Raw genomic sequence first — 21,863 nt, 5'->3', positions numbered from 1 at the left:
TAGTTTGCTAAGAATGATGGTTTCCAACTGCAGCCATGTCCCTACAAAGGACACAAATTCATCCTTTTTTATGGCTGCATAGTATTCCATGGTGTATATGTGCCACATTTTCTTAATCCAGTCTGTCACTGATGGACATTTGGGTTGATTCCAAGTCCGCATGTTCTCACTCATAGGTGGGAACTGAACAATGAGATCACTTGGACTCGAGGGGGGAGGGGGGAGGGATTGCATTGGGAGTTATACCTGATGTAAATGACGAGTTGATGGGTGCTGACGAGTTGATGGGTGCAGCATGCCAACATGGCACAAGTATACATATGTAACAAACCTGCACGTTATCCACATGTACCCTAGAACTTAAAGTATAATAAAAAATAAATAAATAAATAAAAAAATAAAAAATAAAGAACTCAGGCTCTGGATTTAAAATGACCTGGATTCAAAGCCTACACAATTTGCTAGCTCTGTGACCTTGAACAAATTACTTATCTTCTCTCAGCCTCAATTTCTTATAACAGTTAGCTAACAAAGAAATTATGTAGAGTAACTAACATTGTGTTACATAACACACAGTCAAAACTGTAAACAATGAAGAGTAATGGTACAAATATCTAAACAAATCTGACACGTTTTTAGGTAAAAATATAAATTCTGAAAGTAAAAAGGCCTCATAATCTCATTAATTTAAAATATATGTGGGGCCAATAAACACATAAAAAGATGTTCCACATCATTAGTTATCAGGGAAATGCAAATCAAAACCACGAGATATTACTTCACATCTACTAGGATGGCTACAATCAAAGAAATAGATAATAACAGTGTTGATGAAGGTGTGGAGAAACTGAACGCCATACACTGCTGGTGAGAATGTAAAATGGAGCAGCTGCTTCAGAAAACAGTTTGGCATTTCCTCAAATGCTTAAACACAGAGTTACCATATAATCCACCAGTTCTACTCCTAGCTATATATGCATGAGAATTAAAAACAGTTATTCAAAAATTTGTATGCAGATGTTCATAAAAGCATTATTCATAATAGGCAAAGGTGGAAACAATCTAAACGTTCATCAACTGATGACTGGACACATAAAATGGGGTCTATCCATACAGTGAATATCATTAAGACATAAAAGGGAATAAAAAGTAGTGATACATAGAACATGATGAACCTTGAAGACATCATGCTAAGTGAAAGAAGTCAGTCACAAAGAACCACATATTGTGTAATTCAATTTATATGAAATGTTCAGAATAGGAAAATCTATAGAGACAGAAAGCACATTAGTGGTTGCTAGGGACAAAGTGAATGGAGATGGTATGGTGGTGACAGCTAAGGGATGTGGGGTTTCCTTTGAGGGTAACACAAATGTTCTAAAATTATTCTGATGAATGTACAACTCTGTGAATATACTAAAAGTCACTGAATTGTATACTTCAAATGGGTGAATCATAAGGTACATGAATTAAATTTCAGTAAAGGTGTTTTTAAAATAAATACATGTAATATATATTTGCATAATAAAAAATATAGTATAAAAAAAGAGATTAGAGTGAAGCAAGTGGTAGGGAGAAAGGGGGATGTAAAAGGTTTTCAACATCAGATTGAAGAGTTGGAAGATTTGGTTTTAAAGGTAATGGGAACAATGCAGGCTGTCTGAATATAGGTGTACATGGTAAAACTAACCAGTGAGAAAAAAATTGTCCTTGACTGTGTATTTGGTTCTGGAAGCATCTACAAATCTATTTTGTTCCCCTTGAGCTGATATCCAATTAATTTGAGGTAATTTGTAAAATCATGATTCTTTCTTTATTTTTACTGCAACCTCTAGTTTTGGGTCTGCATTGCCAAGGCTGCTGGCCCAACTGGCTTAACCACCTGCCTATACATTTGGATTTAGTCCATAATGGGTCGTTTGGCTTCCATGGACTCAACATGCTAATAGGATTTCTAATTTAAAATTCTAACTGATGATGAATGACCAGGGGATGAGAGAAAGGTCTTTGTAGGCAGGCAGGAGTGGGATGGTTGTGGACCTGAAAGCAGATTCAAAGATTGAAAATAGTTTGAAGGAAGATAAGAAAAAAATGAATCTTTGCAGAATCTTTAACTCACTGTGGCTTAGATATGGGGGAAAGCTGATGAGAAACAGCCATCCAGTCTAACCTACCAAGGATCTAAACTCAGCTTGTATTAATAAGAGAAAACAGATTGCTCTAATGGCATAGAGAAAAACGTGGTGGAAATTGGTGTGGCAGATCACAGGTGTGTGTGGGGGGAGCTGAGGGAGAGAATATAGAGCTGATAGTGTCCCTTAGGTGATGGTGTTTAGAAAGAGTGAAAAAGATTATTAGAACCCTCCTGGTGTGGTGTCAGTAATGGAGGCAGGCAGACATTTGTAATACTCATTCTCAATATTTGAATATGTGTATGTGTGTGTATCTTTATCCAAAAAGGAAAAAAGATGATGTTAGTAAGAATTGTCTCTGCACAAAATTACTTTGCTACCTCATCACCCTCTACAAATGCTTTATGACTGACTTTAGGAGGGAAAGGGATGGATATAGGAGGGAGGAACAGATAGAGAAAGGAATTTAGGGAAAAGAGGTGTTGATAGGCAGAACTGCTGTGATGAAAAAGGTTGGGGAAGAAGGTGGCTTTCTTTTCCTCCAAAGAACTGCCAGCAGCCTTTCTGGCTGCCCCTTTTTCTCTTTCTTGTAATTTCCCTTTACTGAGAGTTAGCTCAAAATGCAGAATTAATCAGTTCTGTCATAAGAAGGAATCTCAGGGGAGGGGCTTGACACAATTGAAGCGACTTACAAGGACAAGATATCATATAACTTGGTTGTCTTAGACGGAGATTAAAGCATTCAATAGTCATTTCCAGGACCTCCCTTCTATCATTCACCTTTTAGTTTTAAGTCCCCATGCTCTAGTTATGACCTTTGGGCACAGCCATTTCTGGAAGGGCCTATTCCCTTTAACTACACTTCATATGACAAAACTAGGCTCAGTTTTACCCTTTCTCTTTCTCAGCTTCACTGGTCTCTGCAATAACAAGGCCCTTTCCCAACTGGGCCTCAGAACTTTAACGTGACCCTGGGGCAAAACTGCAGCTTCCTGACCCCCAGGGTTTCTAGGGATTGCATCATTCAATCATCAATTCCACAAATAATTATTGAACATCTACTACATGCTTGGCACTCATTTGAATGCTGAGGAATCACCAAAAAACAAGACAGATATCATCCATGCTCAAACAGCATTTATTGGCTAAGGGATGGGGAAATACAAACATTAAACAGGCATACATACATGAAGACGTTGTTTCAGAAAATAAGTGCAATAAAGAAAACAAAACAGGATGATGTGATAGAAAGTGTCTGGAGGGCTACTTTGGTCAGTCAATTTATTTACTCATTTGCTTAATCCTATAGGACATCCAAAATAGTTTGGAATTACTTCACCAACGCTACTACCAACAACAAACCTACTAAATAAACTTCAAGATTTTTTTCCACCAACTTCTGATTTGAAAAATTTTCAATCCTACAGAAAAGTTGCAAGGATAATACAGTGATCACTTACATATTCTTTACCAATTGCTAACACTTTATCACATTTACTTAATATCTATAACTCCATCTATTTATCTGCATATCTATCTATTTTTGGCTGAGCCACTTGAACCTTTGTTGCAGACATCATGATATGTCACACGTAAGTATTCAGCATATACATTCAGCATGTATCTCATAAAGAGCAAGGACATTCTCCTTCACACACAATACGATGATCACACTTATGAAATTTAACAATGATACATTAATATTATCTAGAATACAATGCATATGTGAATTTCTCAAATTGTCCAAATAATGCTCTGTATAGCTTTTTTTTTTTTTTTTTTGTAAATATGGGGTCAAATCATAGATTGCATTTAGTTCTGTCTCTTTAGTCTCCTTTAATCTAGATTAGTCCTAGCTTTCATTTGTCTTTCATGACATTGACACTTTTGAAGAGTACAGACCAGTTGACTTTAGACTGGATTTCAGTTTCAATTTGGGTTTGCCTAATTGTTTGAGATTGGATTGTCATGGAAGGCTTCTGTGAAGAGGCAACTTTCAGTTGAGTCCTGTGAACACAAGGAGGCAGCTGTGAAAATATCTGGGGAAAGGAATTCCAGGCAGAGGGAATGGCAAGTACAAACTCCTGGAGATGGAGACAGGCTTGTGTTTGAGAGAGAAAAAGCAGACCAGAATGACTGGAGCCTAGAGATCAAGGGGGAGAGTCGTATGAAATGAAATAAGATAGGCGGGATTCAGATCATGATGTAGCATATAAGTCAAGGGAAATAGAATATTTTGTTCTAATTGCACTGGTAGGCCACTAAGGGTTTTATGTAATTTGGTGACATGATCTGATTTTAATTTGCTTTCAAAAATAGTTTTTACACTGCATGTTCTCACTCATAAGTGGGAGGTGAACAATGAGAACACATGGACACAGGGACGGTAACAACACACACTGGGTCCTGGGGTTAGGTGGGGGTAGGGAGAGCATCAGGATAAATAGCTAATGCATGCAGGGCTTAATACCTAGGTGATAGGTTGATCTGTGCAGCAAACCACCATGGCACACGTTTACCTATGTAACAAACCTGCACATCCTGCACATGTATCCTGGAACTTAAAATAAATACAATAAAGTTGAAAAGAAAAAAGAAAAAAATATAATAAAAAAATTTTTAAAAATAAAAATAGTTTTTATTTTCTCAAGAATTTTGCTTTGTATGCAGTTTAAAGAAACAAATAGGTACATGTCACAGCTGTCAGTCTGCCTCCCTCTCCCATTATCTACTCCCTAGAGGGAACTACTTGGAGCTCCTTTAGCTAAATAGCATGCTTGTAAAGCTAATTCATAATTTTTCAGATTAAAGCACTCTATGGAAGAGGAGAGTTTAGCTCATTATCATCATAAGCCCCCGTGCATGCACAAACACAGACTTCCCATTCCACCACTCTACCAGTACAGTTATGTCATAATTTTGACTAGCTCAATATTCAGTGTTTACATTATTTTGACTCTGGAAATGCTATTCACAGCTGAGTTACATAGCACACTAGGATTACTTTTCCTTTCTTGCACATCTGCTTGTTTTTAATGGAGCTGATAATTGTCTTGTTTATTCTCTTGCTTATTTTTCTATACACTTAACATTAGCTCATCCACAACCTGTTCCCCAGTTGACTAAATATTCTCCCAATATGTGAAGATGCATTGGCTCTTCTGTCAGTTTCATCTTCTGTGAGACATCTTTGAATTGCTCCAATCCGGCCCAATTGCTCTCTAGATCTGTAGAACGCTCTCATCCTGCGATATCACTAATAATTTTGAAGATATTTCTTCATTGTTTTCTAGCTTCTAACTTTTGAGAAGCCTGAGGCCATTTGGAATCCTGATCTCTTGTAATTTTTCTTTTCTGGAAGCCACTGGGTTCTTTGTTTTGTCTTAGGGTGCAACATCACATTGATATCCCCTGGTGTGTGTCCATTTTCTTTCACTGTGTTGGGTATTCTGTGGACCCTTTCAATCTTAAAACTGTCTTTCAACTCTGGGAACTTTTCTTGAATTATTTATTTAATTTTGTTTTCTCCATTTTTTCTGACCTTCTCCTTCCTGGAACAAATGTTATTCTTATGTTGGACTACCTGAATAATGTAATTTGCTTACATTTTTCTTATATTTTCTATCTTTCCATATGTTTGTCTGTTTGCTCTACTTCTGGGCTGTTCCCTCAGCTTTATCTTTCATACCTTCTGCATTACTGCAATGCAATTCTGACACTAACAGAGTTAGCAGAGACTCTGTTGGTTAAGGGCACAGTCTCCAACGAACTGTTCTCACTTCAGATGCCAGCTACAAGTTCAGGGTTACCTGCACTTCTGACCAACTGGCTACCAACTTGGGTATTCCAATGAGCACTCAGGTTTGATGATTCCCTAGAATAACTCACAGAACTCAGAAAAGTACCATGTTTATGATTAGTTTTATTACAAAAGATTCAAATCAGGACTAGCCAAATGAAGAGACCTAGAGGATGAGGTCTGGGAGTGCCCTAATTGTGGAGCTTCCATGTCCTTCCCTTGTGGAATCAGGATATGTCACTCCTGGCATATCAATATGTTTACTAACTAGGAAATTCACCTGAGCCTTGGTGTCCAGGGTTTTCACAGGAGTTTCATTATACAGGCATGACTGATTGAATCACTGACCATGTGATTGAATTCAGTCTCCAGCCCTCCTTCTTCCCTCCCCAGAGGTCATCTTCGGCTGATATCATCTGGCACAAAGCCTTAACTCTCTAGTAACACTGTTGGTCTTTACAGCCTCACCAACCCCCATCCTGAAACTACCCAAGAGCCCACCCTAAGCCACCTCATTAACATAAATTCAGTCATGGGTCCAAAGGCCCATCATGAATAACAAAGACATTCTTATCACTCAAGAAATTTTAAGAGTTTAGAAGCTCTTTCCCAGGAAACTGAGACAAAGATCCTGCAACAAAGACCAGACAAATTTTTCGTTCTACAACATTTTCTAATAAGTTCAAAGCAGGATTTAAAAAAAATTCAACTTTTATTTTAGATTCAGGAGGTACATGTGCAAGTTTGTTACATGGGTATATTGTGTGATGCCAAGGCTTGGGGTACAAGTGATCCTGTCATCCAGGTAGTGAGCATAGTACCCAATAGTTTTTCAACCCTTGACTCCCTCCCTACCTCCTGCTAAGTAGTCCCCACTATCTATTGTTGCCATCTTTATGTCCATGAGGACCCAGCATTTAGTTCCAACTTATAAGTGAGAACATGTGGTATTTGGTTTTCTGTTTCTGTGTTAATTTGCTTAGGATAATGGCCTCCAGCTAAAGCAGGAATTTTTCAGAGCAATTTTTTGCCCTCTGAGTATCATTTTAAATATAATCTTGCTCTTGTTTGATAGATACAATATCTTACCTCTTTGAGCACAATAATGGTTATTAATTTTCATTTCTGTTTCTTTTAAGTTTTTGGTTTATTGGTTGGTTTAGGTCTCTATCTTTGATATTGCAGGCTTTCCTCAGATAGTTTGTCATCCTTGGCTGTTTGCTCATATTTATGAGTAGGTTCCTAAAAAGCTAATTAAAAGGTCAGAGTATTTAGTGAGACTCGTGTGAGTATATCAGTTTTCTACTGTGGCATAACAAGTTGCCACAAATATAGTGGCTTAAAACAATACACATTAATAATCTCATGGTTTCTGTGCATTAGCAGTTCAGGTCTGGGGTAGCTGAGTTCTCTGTCAAGAGTCTTCCCAGATTGTAATCAAGGTGTTGGTCAGGATGTAAACTCATCTGGAGTTTTGACTGGGGAAGAATTTTCTTCCAAGTTTAATCAGGCTGTTGTTGGTAGAATTTATTTTCTAATGACCACATGACTGGGGCCTCAGCTTTTTGCTAAGTGTTGGCTGGAGGCTACTCTCAGGTCTTAGAGGCCATCCACAGCTCCTTAAAGAGATTGGCAGTTACTTGCCATATAGGCTTCTGCAACATAGCCTCCCATTTCATCAAGCCCAGAAGAAGAGACATTAGCTTCTGTCCGCTAAAGCAGAGCCTTTTATAATGTAGCTTAATTATGAGAGTGACATCCCATCACCTTTGCCATATTCTGTTAGGTTAGAAACAAGTCACAGTTCCCATTTCCATTCAAGAAGAGAGAAGTACACAAAGGCATGAGTACGAGGAGGTGGTATCCACTGGTGACTACTGTGGGTCTGTCTACCACAATGGGTTTCACTGCAAGGTGATCTGGTTGGGTCATTTCACTGGACAACCCTTTATATCAACATCTTTAGGTTTTTTTTTTTTTCTTTTTATTATTATTTTTTTTTTCTGAGGTTGTTCACATTTCCAAAGAAGAATATTCAAGCCTGGAGGTTGTAAGCCTGACTGTCAGCATTCTAAGAACTAAGTGGGGCCAGGCACGGTGGCTCAGGCCTGTAATCCTAGCACTTTGGGAGGCAGAGGCAGGCAGATCATGGGGTCAGGAGTTCGAGACCACCCTGACCAACATAGTGAAACCCCGTCTCTACTAAATATACAAAAAATAAAAATAAAAATTAGCCAGACATGGTGGTGTGCACCTGTAATCCCAGCCACTCGAGAGGCTGAGGCAGGAGAATCATGTGAACCCAGGAGGTGGAGGTTTCAGTGAGCCGAGATGGCGCCATTGCACTCCAGCCCAGGTAACAGTGTAAGACAACACCTAAAAAAAAAAAAAAAAAAAAAAAAGAAAAAAAAAGCACTAAGTGGGATAAGAGGCTAAGAATCTCAAAAATCAATATGTAAACTTCTGAATGTCCTTGTTTTCCATATGGTACTTCTTCCTCAACTGTGCTTCCCCAGTCCAGAGACCCTCTGTTTTACTCTCTCTAGAGAATAAACCTCACATCTGATGGGAGTTGGGGCAGAGACAATCACACAGCTGTGAGGAGTTGTGGAGGAGATCTTAGGATCCAACTGGTTAATAAGAATTTCAACCAATACTCTTGATTTTAGGCTTACTTTCACCTCCACTTCCAGAAGTACTGGTCCTGCCAATTTTCGAGCCTTTTGGAGGTTCTTTGTTGTGAATTGTATTGGTTGTCAGTTTTCCCCAATGCCAGTTTTGGATTCATTTTCTGCAGGTCAGCTGTGAGTTACCCTTGTATATCTATTTTTCTAGCTTTAAATATTGCATTGTTATCTTCTCTCCCCAAATTACTGTCATTTTAATGAGGGTTGGCAGTGAAGTGGAGGTAAATACATGTGTTCAGATTGTCATGGTCAATGGGATGTCCTAATTTACATGTTAAAAAGATTACGGTGACCTTTTTGTGAAGAAGACTATGAGGGAGGGATAACAGTGGAAGTTGGGAGAACGATTAGGTAGCTAGTTCTAAGAGATGTTTAAGGGAAGAAATGGATAGCACTTGGTAGTAGATTGAGAGTGGGGAGAAGAGAGAGAGAGGGAGGTGTCACCGATGACTCCTAAGCTTGTGTAGTAGGATGGATGGTGGATTTCACCCATTTCGTGATTCATTGTTTTCATGTTATTTTCCAGGGCTGCTATCAACACACTTGTCTCCTTCACTACTACAATTGATGTCACCACAAAACCAGCTCAGAGCAAATCTAACATTGCCAGGAACACAGTTACCATGATAAGAAAGCCCTAATGTAATGACCACCACCACCAACAACTACTACTACACCAGCTCCCAGTTATGAAGTGATCACTGTAAGCCTGGTTCCATATTAAGTACTTTCCATATACTATTTTAATTAACTTCCCCAATGGCCCCGTGAGGTAGATACCCATCTGTAGTTTATTACCATTGAATTATCCAAGTGAATTTTTTCTGAATCAATCAAGTTCTGGGGAGTATAGTTTCACAAGAAAATATGACAGGGACTCTAGAAGTGGTGGGAGGGCTCATCACATAAGCTGTTGCCATTCCTACTCATTTGCTGTCTACTCCACACCCGTGGTAGGATGCATCCACTCTTTACTCATACTGCCTTGTCCCTCTGGTTAACCACCTCCTCCTATTCTTGTCTCAGAATTTTGCTTCTTTTGAAAATCCTCTCTTATAGTTTGTATTATTGCCCAAAGTGGCAAGAACGTCCCCTTTGCCTCAACTGTAGCATGGAACTACAGCCTTATTCTACTCCACAAGCTCTTCATAGGAGAAATGGAGGCTTGGAGTGGAGATGAGAACTTTGCCCAATCTTCAAACTTATGTGGAATTTCAGGAATAAAACACATAAGGATGGAAATGTCTTGAATTGTTCACATGAACATAGCCTAGAAGAGGACAAAAAAGGGGAACAGGAAGAAGTAATTTTAATGCAATTTGAGACTTTCCCCAAGTTTCTTGAGAAATGGAAGACTTGGGGGGACTGGGAACAGACGGTATAAATTACGTTAACTTATTATTAATTACTTGGGATTGTTACCCCTAGGAGAAATCCTGGAACGATGTCTTAGTCGGCTTGGGTTGCCATAACACAATACCATTAGACTGGGGAGCTTAAGCAACAGAAATTTATTTCTCACAGTTCTGGAGGTTGGAAGTCTGAGATCAGGGTGCCCCCATGGTTGGGCTCTAGGAAGGGCCCGCTTTCTGGCTTGCAGATAGCTGCCTTCTCACTGTGTCCTCACATGGTGGAGAGAGAGAAAGAGAACAAATTCTCTGGTGTCTCTTCTAATATGGACACTAATCCTATTGAATTAAGGCCCCACCCTTATGGATTCATTTAACCTTAATTACCTCCTTATAAGCTCTATCTTCAAGTCACATTTGGGGTTAGGGCTTTAACATACAAATATGGGGGGACACAATTCAGTCTATAGCAGAGATTATGCTCTGCTTTGCCAAGTCCTCTAGTGTTAATCAATACAATTGAGAACATAGGACACTGACAACCAAGTCAATCAGCAAACCTAGGTGAGATTTGCCTAGGCCCCTGTGTTTCTGTTGTAACATTAGCTCTGACAGTTTCTGTAGAGCTGACACTCTTTGTCTCTAACCATTTATGTTCTGCTGAGTTCTGGCTGGATTTTTACTCTTCTGTAAATTTCTTTCTACTGTGTTATATTAAGCTTCATCAAGACATACTTCTATGATGATAAATGAGGTGGCTAGATTGACTGACTACGTACTAAAATATCATTGACTTTCCTTCCTTGAAAAATGTTCTTTTTGTATGTGTGACTAGTGAAGGGGGTGATGGTAATTCAGAGGATAGAGTTTGTAAAAGATATTTGACTTCTTTGGAGACAAGAGTGATGAGAGAAGATTTTGTAGTCTTGACGACATCACATGTGTGCTCTTTCTCCTCCATGGAAACAAAAATGTGTGAGTGAGACTGATGAGTCAGCTAATTCTCACTCCCCTCCTCCACTCCCACCTCCACCACTAGCCTAAGGACTAGTGTTTTTCTTCTTCAAGGCCAAGAATGAACATACTAAAGAATAGAAGGGGATATCACAGTGCCATAAGTAACTAAGTAACTTAGTTTCTCAGTTATTATAGTCCTGATTCCTGCTAGAGAGCCTTCTGTTATTGCTCTAGGTACCTTCAGAACAGTGCATTTAGCCACTCACTGTGAACCCAGATGTTTGAGTTTATTATTGTTTTTTGTAAGATATCTTGATATAGCAAGAGGTTTGAACTTTAAATATTCCATGGTTCTCAATGCATGAAAGTCTGTTTCTGGGGATTTTTTTTTTTTGAGGATATATTATATTGGGGTTAGTGTCTTTTTATGCAGCCAATCATATTCATTCTTTCACCAAGCATTTATTGAGCACTTATTGTGTGCCAGGCACTGTGGTACATACTGGAGATTTAAAGACATGCAAGATACAATTTCCTGCTTTTGATGCACTTATAGCTCCACATACAGATCTCTCTTCCAGAGACAGTCCCACATGAATCACCGAAATACAGAATAATAAGTGTGATGATTAGATGCCTGGACAAAGTATGGCTTTTTTTTTTCTTCTTCTTTGGGGAACCAGGGAATGTTCGCAAAGGAGGTGACATTTGAGCTACGTTTCTAAGATGGAGAAGAAGGAAAAAGTTATTTTCAGGCATTAGGAAAAGCATATGAAAAGACGCAGAAATGTAAAGGGGTACAGAGTGTTCAAAGGTCTGCAGGAAGTTCATTTTGATTGAGGCAATGTCAGGTGATCTTGCTAAAAAGGAGAGTTAGAGTGATTGTGAAGAATCTCCTTATGCCATGCTAAAGTACTTGGATTTAGCATTGAACATTTTTAGGCAGAGGCATGGCATACTATTATTGGCAATGTATAAAGTTCACTCCAACAACTACATGGAGGACAGTTTGAAAGGAGGCAAGAATGAATGTACAGAGACAGATTAAAAAGCTGTCGCAAAAATCCCAGTGTGAGGACGATAAGGGTCCAAACAAAGGCAGTGACAGTGGAAACGATAAGGAGGGAATATGGTTAAGGGGCGATTCCAAAGAAGATAAAATAGGACTTTGTAGCCAATTGAACATAGTTATTGGAGAGAGAAAAATGTTTTGTGTGACTCCCAGGTTTCTAATTTAGGTAACTTGATAGATGACAGTGCCATTAATAGAGATCAGTTGGAGACATCCAGGAGACAGTTGCATTTATGGGTCTGGAGTAGGGGAGAGATATGAAAGTCAGAGATAAAAATTTACGTATCATCAATGGAGTAGTTGAAGGCATGGGAATGGAGAAGATTTCCCTGGGCAAGTTTCCAGAATGATATGAAAAGGCCCTTATGAAAAGGGTCTCTGAAAATAGTAACCTTTAAGGGGTAGACACAGGAAGAGAATTTTATGAAGAAGGAGAATGAATAATCAGAGAGATAGGAGGAAAACCTGAGAAGAAGGAAGATATGGTCCACAGTGTCAGATACAGCATAGAGGTCAAGAAGATGATGGCAGAAGCAGGGCCCACTTGATTTAGCACTCAGGGGTGTTAGTGACCTTAAAGAGGGCATATTCAGTAGAATGGTGCCAGGAGAGCTCAGCCCAAGTAGGCTGAGACACAAATGACACAAATGGGAGGGAAGGAATTGGAGACTGAGAGTACAGACTACTTTCTTTATCTTTTTTTTTTTTTACTTTGACATATGGATTCATAAACATTCTAATAACAATGAACCTCGTCCTGAGGGTCTCTTGTGCACTGAAGTATACAGCCAGGATGATCAGCAACAGATACTTTTTAGTTGTATCTAATATTAGTATTTATTTGTGTATATTGTGCTGTGGTTTATATACAATATGTATGAATAAGTATACATGTATGAGGGTATCTTTTGTTTCTGATAGGGTAATGAATCAATCACAGTTTTGGAGATCCCTTCTGGAGAGTAAGGTCTGCAGACCTACTGACCCCTTTGGTTCTGGAAAAGCTCCTAACTGCCTCAAAGCAGCCTCATTCCCAGTGCAGGGGAAATGTTATGTAGGGAATGCAACTCTCCTGGAAGCATTTTAATCTACCCATGCCGGGAACATTCCTCTCTCCATATGCCTTTACTGGGCATAAAGATTTGTGTGCATATGGATCTGGTAAGCACTCCTGAGTCCATCAGGATTCCTCAAGGCAGTTACAAAGACTAAATTCTGAAATCCACAGAGGTGCCATCTTGCCATCTCAGGCAGTGACAGTCAACACTTTTTTCACTTTAACACACCTGAGGAGGCTTGACTCTCACTATCAGTAACAGTAATTTCTTGACAGTGAGCCAGGAGGTGAGATAATAAAGATGGACCACTTTTGTTAAACAGTCAGATACTGTCATCAGCGTTTTACATCAATTAAGTAAACTACTATGTCCCCAGGATACAGGTGTGGAAACTGGTTAAGAAGTGTGGTGGTGAAGCAAGAGAGAAAGTAAAAGAAACACATATGGAGAAGGCAGGTGTGGTTTGCCACTCAACTGAATTCTCATCTGAACTCTGTCCTCTTCTCTGAAGATGTAGACTGTGTACCTGGCCTTGTGTTGGAGCAACTAGGAATGGGTTAGGAGATGAAAATGGCAATGTTCCTAACTTTAAGATGCTTATGTACTGTTTGGCTAGATTTGTTATTTCTTAAGAAAGAAATATATGAAACAATAAAGAATAGGTGGTGTTTTTAAAGCTGGGTTGTAAGGCAGCTGCTTGGAACTTTGAGTTCATTTTACTTTGGGAACTTACTAAAGATATGTACCTTTTATAGGTGGATCCATAAATCCAGTTTGTCCATGATATAGCTGGAATGCTATACATTTATTAGGAAAATTAATATGAAATAATGTTGTTGTGGTACTAATAATTAAGCAAAATGAACTATCAAGTTGAACAAGAATGAGTTTTAAATGACAGTACTTGAAGAAAAGCTGATTTAATTATGAGTGGTGTAAAGTAGATGAAGAAATATACATGTGGAGATTCTGAATAGGACTTTTGGCACTTTCAAGGACTTTAGAGGATACTAAAGTTTTAGAGGATACAAAGTTTCTTTATCATGGTTAATTTTATTTTAAAGCGTATGACTCTTCGTTCTTTAATTTGATTGAATCAGCGCTGCTCTTATACTTGTCAACCATAATTACAGCTTTTGGTTGAATCATGAATGGAACAAAGAAGAAAACGTTAAGGCCACCATAGGTTCATGGCTACCTAGGAGTGGTCACCTTTTCATCTCTTAAACACTTGCCCCTTAATTTCTGTCCATCTTGTTTTCTCCGTATGAGTTAGGATAAGCAATCATAGCTGTCATAATAAACAATCTTAAAATCTGTGACTTAACACAATGAGGATACATTGCTTGCTCATATGACTGTCCAATGTGGTCAGAGAGGAGAGAGATTTTCTGGTCCTCATAGTCATTGTGAAATCAAGTTTCTCCCATCTTGTAATTTGGCCATCTTCCACATATGGCCTCTATGGTCACTATAGAAGGGAAAGAAAGGGAGCAGAGGGATTTGTTGTAGATTTTAGTGCCCAGACCTAGAAGTAGAATGTGTCACTTTTATTCACATTCCATTGGCCAGAACTAGTCATATTGTCCACCTGTGACTTCTTGTGTGCCCAGGAGAAAAATAGAGTAGTTTGCTGAACATATAGCAATGTCTCTGCCACAATGTCCATCAATACAAAATGGCTAAATGAACTGTGTATGTCTTTTCTATGGAACATTATTCAGCACTTTCAAAAGAAAGAAACGTCTCTATGTGGACTGGTATGGAAAGATCTGTAGAATATTTTGATGATCAGAAAAAATAATTTGGGAATGATATGTTACAATATAGTAACACTGGAATTTTTTTAAAAAAACAAACAATGCCCTATGTAAAAGTACATATTCTGTATATGAATGAACATGTGTAGAAAAAGATTTAGAAGGATACCAAAATTTAAACTGTCAACAATGGTTATTTCTAGGGAGGAGAGGAGTGGATCTTGGTTGTTGATGATATGCAAAATGGACCTTATCTGTAACTTTCAAAATATTTATGAGGAAAATGAATTCATGTGTTATGTGAATAAGTAAAATTTATATAAGAGAGATATATTCGAAAATATGCATATTTGTTATCTGTTCCCAAAACAGATTTCAACTGTGAGCTTAGCTTTTGACTTGTTGAGTTTAAAGAGCTAATGAAATATCTAGGTTGTTGTCAGTGGTGACTGGTCTGGCAGACAGCCACAGATGCACATTTGGAGCTCTGGGGAGAAGCTGGAGTTACAGAGTTAATTCGAGTGTGTTTTCTTTGCATAGGGTTGAGTACTGAAGCTAAAAGAGTGTAAGGGACCTCAAAGGTGTTGCTCCTCAAAGCATCAGGCCATGTCAAGAGGAGACACTTGTGGCAGAATGTAATTCATTGCACCGCTTCCTTCACTGAGAAAGTTTTGTTACCCAAAACTACCAGCTGAACTAATCTATGTGTTTAGTGATGTGAGTGATTTACATTCTGGACAAGCTCCTTATCTTGTCATGAACCAATAACTGACAGTTTGCTGATGGGCACTGGTACATGGACTACAGTTTGAGTAGCAGCTCTCTGTGGAAGGAAGAATCTAGCAAGAGAAGAGATTTCAGTTGTGAGCCTTTGGATGTGACCACAGTTGGAGGGGATAGAGGAGAAAGAATTGTCAAAAGAAAAAGAAGCAATAAGATACTGAACTAATGTACAGTGTTCCCGAGTCAGGTGAGAGAAATTTTTGAGTGGTCAGCAGTGTCAAATGCCATGAATAAGTAGTGGATGAGAGAGGGAAAGCCACTGGAGTTAGCTCTGTGTGCGTGTGTGCACATGTGTGTGCTTGCTTATATTTAGAAAGACCTACAATGTTATTGAGTTCTTATTCTGTGTCAGGAACTGTGTCATGTGCTCTACAAGTATGACCTCATTTCTTGGGTTGACGGATGAAAAATAAAAGAGTGTATGACAGTGGTAGGGATAGAACCACAGTGCTGGAGGCTAAGGGAAGGGGTGGGTGGGCGGATATAGGCAGTCATTGCAGAGAAGAAAGGTGATGCAAAGAAGGAAACTGAATGTTAGGTAGAAATGTAAGAGGAAGGAAAGTCTAGGGAGCTCACCTAGGATGACTTTGATTTCAGTAAGGTGGGAGGCAAGATTGAATAGAGGGAGCTTGAAAGAGCAAAGAAAGTATGTGACAGACATTGTGGGGAATGTGATGGGGGAGCCAAAAGCTACATGTGTAAAATGATATAATGGAGACCTCTTCTATCAAGGCTCAGAAGGGCAGAAAACACAAATACAGATGGCAGGGGTTACTTGTGTATTCGCAAATGTTTAAGGTGGTTGAGAAACTGGTGCTCCCAATCCCCTATTCACTTTTTCTTAATCTTGAATTTACAATAGCTTCATTTCTTTCAAGATCCTATTTCAAAAAGACAATTGTGACAGCTAAAAATCCCTCATCTAGATTGGGATGTCATTGATGTGTTGTCAGAGAAAGCTTTGGAGGCTTCCAGCTCCCCTCTGCCTTCAAGAAATCTGAAAAGAGCCGGGCGCGATGGCTCACTCCTGTAGTCCCAGCACTTTGGGAGGCTGAGGAGGGCGGATCATGAGGTCAGTAGTTAGAGACCAGCCTGCATGGTAAAACCCTGTCTCTACTAAAAATGCAAAAAATTAGCCAGGCATCGTGGCGCACGCCTGTAGTCCCAGCTACTGGGAGGCTGAGGCAGGAGAATTGCTTGAACCTGGCAGGCAAAAGTTGCAGTGAGCTGAGATCGCACCACTGCACTCCAGCCTGGGCAACAGAGCAAGACTCTGTCTCAAAAAAAAAAAAAGAAAGAAATCTGAAAAGAAAACTAACTCATGTAAATAGGTCTATAGGGCCATTGTCTCTGCCCCTCCCTAAGTGGCTTTAATACAGAAAAGATAACAGGGAGTGTGTCTGACCTACAAAGAGATAGAAGATTGGTATAGGGTGATGCTGTCACATGACATAGTCTGGGGCTAGGGACAATTGAAGAGATTATACTGTGGAATGAAGACCAAGCCTGGCTGATTAACAGCAATACGAAGATGACAGCCACTGAGCTCAGGGATCATAAAATTCCCAATAGTGTTTGCAGTGTGATTCTCAAATCATTTCTGTGCAGATTCTGTCTGGCTAGTGAGTACTGGAAATTTCAGATATTCACAGGTTCTTATCCCCATCTAAGTCTTCGAATAGTTTGAAATCCACTGTGCTTTCTTTTCCCCTCTCCTTGTTTTTCCTTTATCCCTTCCCTTGAGTTCTTTTATAGATTTTGCTGGGTATATTTAAGTTTGTAAGCTACACTGAGAAAGAGCAGTTCTGAACAGAGTCATGAGTAAAGGCAATGAATTGGCTATTTCAAGGTTGAACTGGGGAGTCAGCTTTGCTATTAACTGGCCATGTAAGCTTGGACAAGTCATTTCCCTCTCTGGAATTTAGTTTCCACATTTTTTAACTGAAGGGCTTAAACTAGATGAACTAAGGGTGTGTATTAGAAGTGAAAGGCAGTATGTTTTTGAAAATCTGGATATCCAGGCCCCCTTGTTGGAGCCTCATTAGATATGGAGTAGGTCCCAGGTATCTGTGGTTTTATAAAGTGACTTAATTCCCCCTTTAACTTCTGCCATGATTGAGGGCTTCCTGAGGCCTTCAGCAGAAGAAGATGCTGGCACTGTGCTTCTTGTACAGTCTATAGAACCATGAGCCAAATAAACCTCTTTTCATTATAAATTACCCAGCATTTGGCATTCTTTTATAGCAATGCAAAACAGACTCACAAAAGGGATCTCCAGTTCTAACATAATATGAGGGGCGGGTCAGGGGAGGGGTAGGTAAAGAAAGAGAAAGCACATACACGTTTTACTCTCTGGAAAGGAGGATATCTATTATTTACATAATTAAAAACTGGGGAGCCAAGACAATAATGTATACAAGACAATAATGTAGTATTTTCACATTATTAATGTATAGATGTGTTTCGAAAGACTTAGCAGTTAATGCATATGGACACTCACCTACCTTTCCCAAAGAAATAACAAAACTGGAAAAGAAACAGGGCAGAATAAAAGCAGGGCCTTCTTGGGGGAATGAATATAGAGATGCACCAGTCATGGGCTCAACCCTCAAGAAGCTTGAATTTTGTGCCCCACCTTTTCCTAACTTTCTGACACTTGGCAAGAACTCCCAGACTCACTGACACATAGGTATTCAGACTTACTGTGTTTTGAAGTGTTATTCTGCCAGAGAAATTTGCATTTTGAGGAACCTATGCCAAAGAACTGCATTTTGAACCAGTGTTCATGGGAGAAATGTGGGGAAAGTTTGCCTACCAGGAAGTTGAAATCTGGTTTTTGGATGCCCATGATGATGTAGGGGGAACTAAATTGAAAGTCTATAGTGGACATGGATGCCTGCAATGGGCATCAGGAATAGGGCAGGCAGGAGGCTTTAAGAAGCAGTGGGGAGTGGGCCTTTGTATAAACCCTACATGGTGCATTGTTCACTCCAGTAGTAGCTGGACTAGAGATAGGAGGTTAGGGAAATCAATATGGATGCTTCAGGGTGAAGAATTCCTAAGCACAAAATTTGACTTGTGGGACAATTGAGAGGGCATACATATCCAAGTTCCATCCTTTTTGAAATGGATTGTTGATAAGGCAGTATTTCATAGTCGTTCCACTGAAAGGAAAAGTCTATCTCAGCCAAGTGGACTGTAAAATCAGACCTACAGGTTCCTTATCTCCCAGTAACTCCCAAATCTCTAAGGTGTGAGCTCAGGCCTGACCCAGTGCCAACAATGTGGCTTGGATGTGGCTAGAAAAGCCCAAAGCACTCCCCAGGGCTGGCTATTTGCCATGTGGCTCCATTAGCAGTCAAGAGGAGATTCTCCTCTAGGGCCTTCTTGTTGCACAGAGTAGTTGCACAGTCTTGGGATAAAGAGCTGGCTTATAGCTGTTTGTGATTGGAGGGGCAAGTTCTTTACTCTAAAAAAGTGACCCTACTCATTGCCCCTCTCTAGGCAGAAGTGCACTATCTCAGCTTCCATAATTCTCTATTTAAAATGCAGTTGCTCTGCAAGAATTCACACCTTATTATCATCTAAAATCTCTTGAGGTGCTTCTAGATGCTTTTTGAGAGTGAAGCTATGGGTTAACAGTTTAATGCAGTGGTATTTAGCATGGTCTGCAGACCAGCAGAAGCAGTAGCAGCATCACCTGGGTACTTGTTAGGAATGTAAACTCTCAAGCTCTACCCAGACCTAAAACTCTAGAGGTGAAGCACAGTAACTTGTGTTTTAACAAGCGCTCTAGGTCATTCTGATGCATGCTAAGGTTTGAGAACCCCTGATAAAATGAGAGGAATTCAGGCTTTGGAGCCAGACACACCTGGGTTTGAATCTGATCTCCATACTACCTAGGTAACCTAGGATAATGACAAGAGCTAATATTTATTGAAACGTGCCGTTTATCAGATAATGTGCTAAGCACATTTAAGGACTTATCATGTACATATGTATAGGGATGTGTGTGTGTGTGTGTGTGTGTGTGTGCGCGCGCGTGCATGTGTAGAATTCCTATGGATTAAGATATTATTTTTATCCTCAAGTTAGAGGTGAAGAAGCTGAGGCTCTGTAGGTGAGTTGCCTGAGATCCCATAGTGGTGGCGCTCAGCTCAGGTAATCTAGCTCTAGAGGCTGAGCTTTTAAATTTCTACTCAACATGAGCCTCAGTTTCCTAATTTGTAAAATGGGGCTAGTATTACCCTACTTTGGAGTTTTGAAGAATAGAAATAATATATCTTGAGACCAGTTCTCACTAGATAGTCTAGATAGAGCAAGTGCTTTTAGAAAGAACCCCTTCTGTACAATCTACAGCATAGATAGTGCTTTTTCATGAAGATGTCACCCATAGTGTAACTAGGGCAGCAGGAAAGAGACACAGTTGTAGGAAGAGCCACACAAGCTTCAGCTTTAATCCAGGCTAGGCCCCTTCCTGCTTACCATCCCCACCTTTCACCCAGGCCTAGTGGAGTTAAGGGAAGCAGCCCTCTCTATGGAAACTCCTCCTCTGCAGTGATTCAGGTAGACCCCAAGGGATCACCTTACTGCAAAACTGGAGCTGTGCTGCACTCCTCCGTCAGTGATCTCTGGTGAGAACAAGATTAAGATTGACAGAGAGGCTTCTCTCCCAGACCTACCCTGCAAGCCGTTTAGAGATCCACACCCTGTTAGTGAAAATGAAAAGTGATGTGGGTCTCAGAAAAATGCCTCTTCTTTTCTCATCTTCCTGATAGCTCCTAATTGGCCTGGGGAATAGGTGTAAGAGAGATTCCTTCCTATGCTTCCTATTGAAGGGTTGCCATGGAGACCAGGCCCAGCCTTTGCCTCTGCCCTATTGGCAGTCAACAAATGGTTCTTGGACTGTTATCCTCATTATTGCAAGCCCCCTTTCCAGTGGCTCTCCCTATCTCAATGTTGCATACAGTAGAATGAAAGTAATTCATTCATTTAAACTTTGTTAGTTGAGCATCTACTATGTGCCGGGCACTGTTCTAGTTCTGGGGAGTCAGAGGTGAATAAAACAAATAAATGCCTCTTGAACTAAATTAAATTGAATCAGATTGAACGGCTCATCCCTGGGCAAGACACTGAACTAACTCAGTAGTGCAGAGGATCCCAATTGATTTCACAATAATTCATTTCATAAATATTTATTAAGCACTTACTCTGGACAAAGCACTATTCTAGCTGCTGAGGATACAGCAGTGTCTAAAGCCTTTGCTTTAAGAGAATGTACTTTCTTAAAGAGAAAGACATACAATAAGTAAATATATAAATAGGATAATGATATTAGATGATGATAAGTGCTACGAAGGTAATAATTGAGAAAATGACTAATGGAATATAAGGCTACTTTAAACAAAGAGGTCAGATCTCCTAATGCATCTGATTTGAGATCAGAAAGATGGAAAGCAACTGGCCATGGGAAGATTTAAGGGAAGAGCACTCCAGGCAGGGTAACAGTATTTGCAAAGTCTCTAAGCTGGAAAGACCTTGACTTATTCAAGGGACTGAAAGAAAACTGGAGCAAGGTAAATAGTAAAAAGAGGTAGGCAGAGGTTGCATCATTCAAGGTCTGCTAGATCAAGGTAGTTTAGATTTTGATCTCATGTGATGTGAAGCCATTGGAGAGTTCTAAAGAGTGGACATACATGATATGATTTATGTTTTATAAGAATGCTCTGGAAAGCTGTGTGGAAAATGGACTGTGTGAGGAAATGAGTGGAAGCTGGGAGATCAGTTGAGTAGAGATGGCAATGTTCCGTTTAATTCTTTAAAGTTGTGACCAAGCAAGTATATGATATAAGCAACAAATTACAAAGACTGAATATGCATGCCTTGAGTTTAAATTAGTGACTTACGAAGGTGTCAGGCTATATTCATTATGCTACCTCTCATCTCAATTAACTAGGACCCTTTCAGTTTAGAGCTGAGACCTAAGAGGTCTCTCTAATTTACAACCCATTTTCCATTTGTAGGTACGTGTGTGTGTGTGTTTGCATATGCACGTGTGGCATCTCAGTGTCTTCTCATGTAGTTCTCTAAAATTAATTCTGACACCACCTAATTAATATATACCCTGAAGAACAAAATAAGAGAAACTGCAAAATTTAAAGTGATCACAGGGCTATTCTTATACTTGCAGAAAAAATCCCAAAACCCAGTTTATGAAATCTTGGACTTACAAACTAGATAAACTAGAAGATAATTATTCACATTAC

The sequence above is a fragment of the Mandrillus leucophaeus genome, unplaced genomic scaffold (genome assembly GCF_000951045.1).
Source record: "Mandrillus leucophaeus isolate KB7577 unplaced genomic scaffold, Mleu.le_1.0 Scaffold395, whole genome shotgun sequence".
NCBI classification, from domain to species: Eukaryota; Metazoa; Chordata; class Mammalia; order Primates; family Cercopithecidae; genus Mandrillus; species Mandrillus leucophaeus.
Note: the sequence above shows the minus strand (reverse complement) of the source record.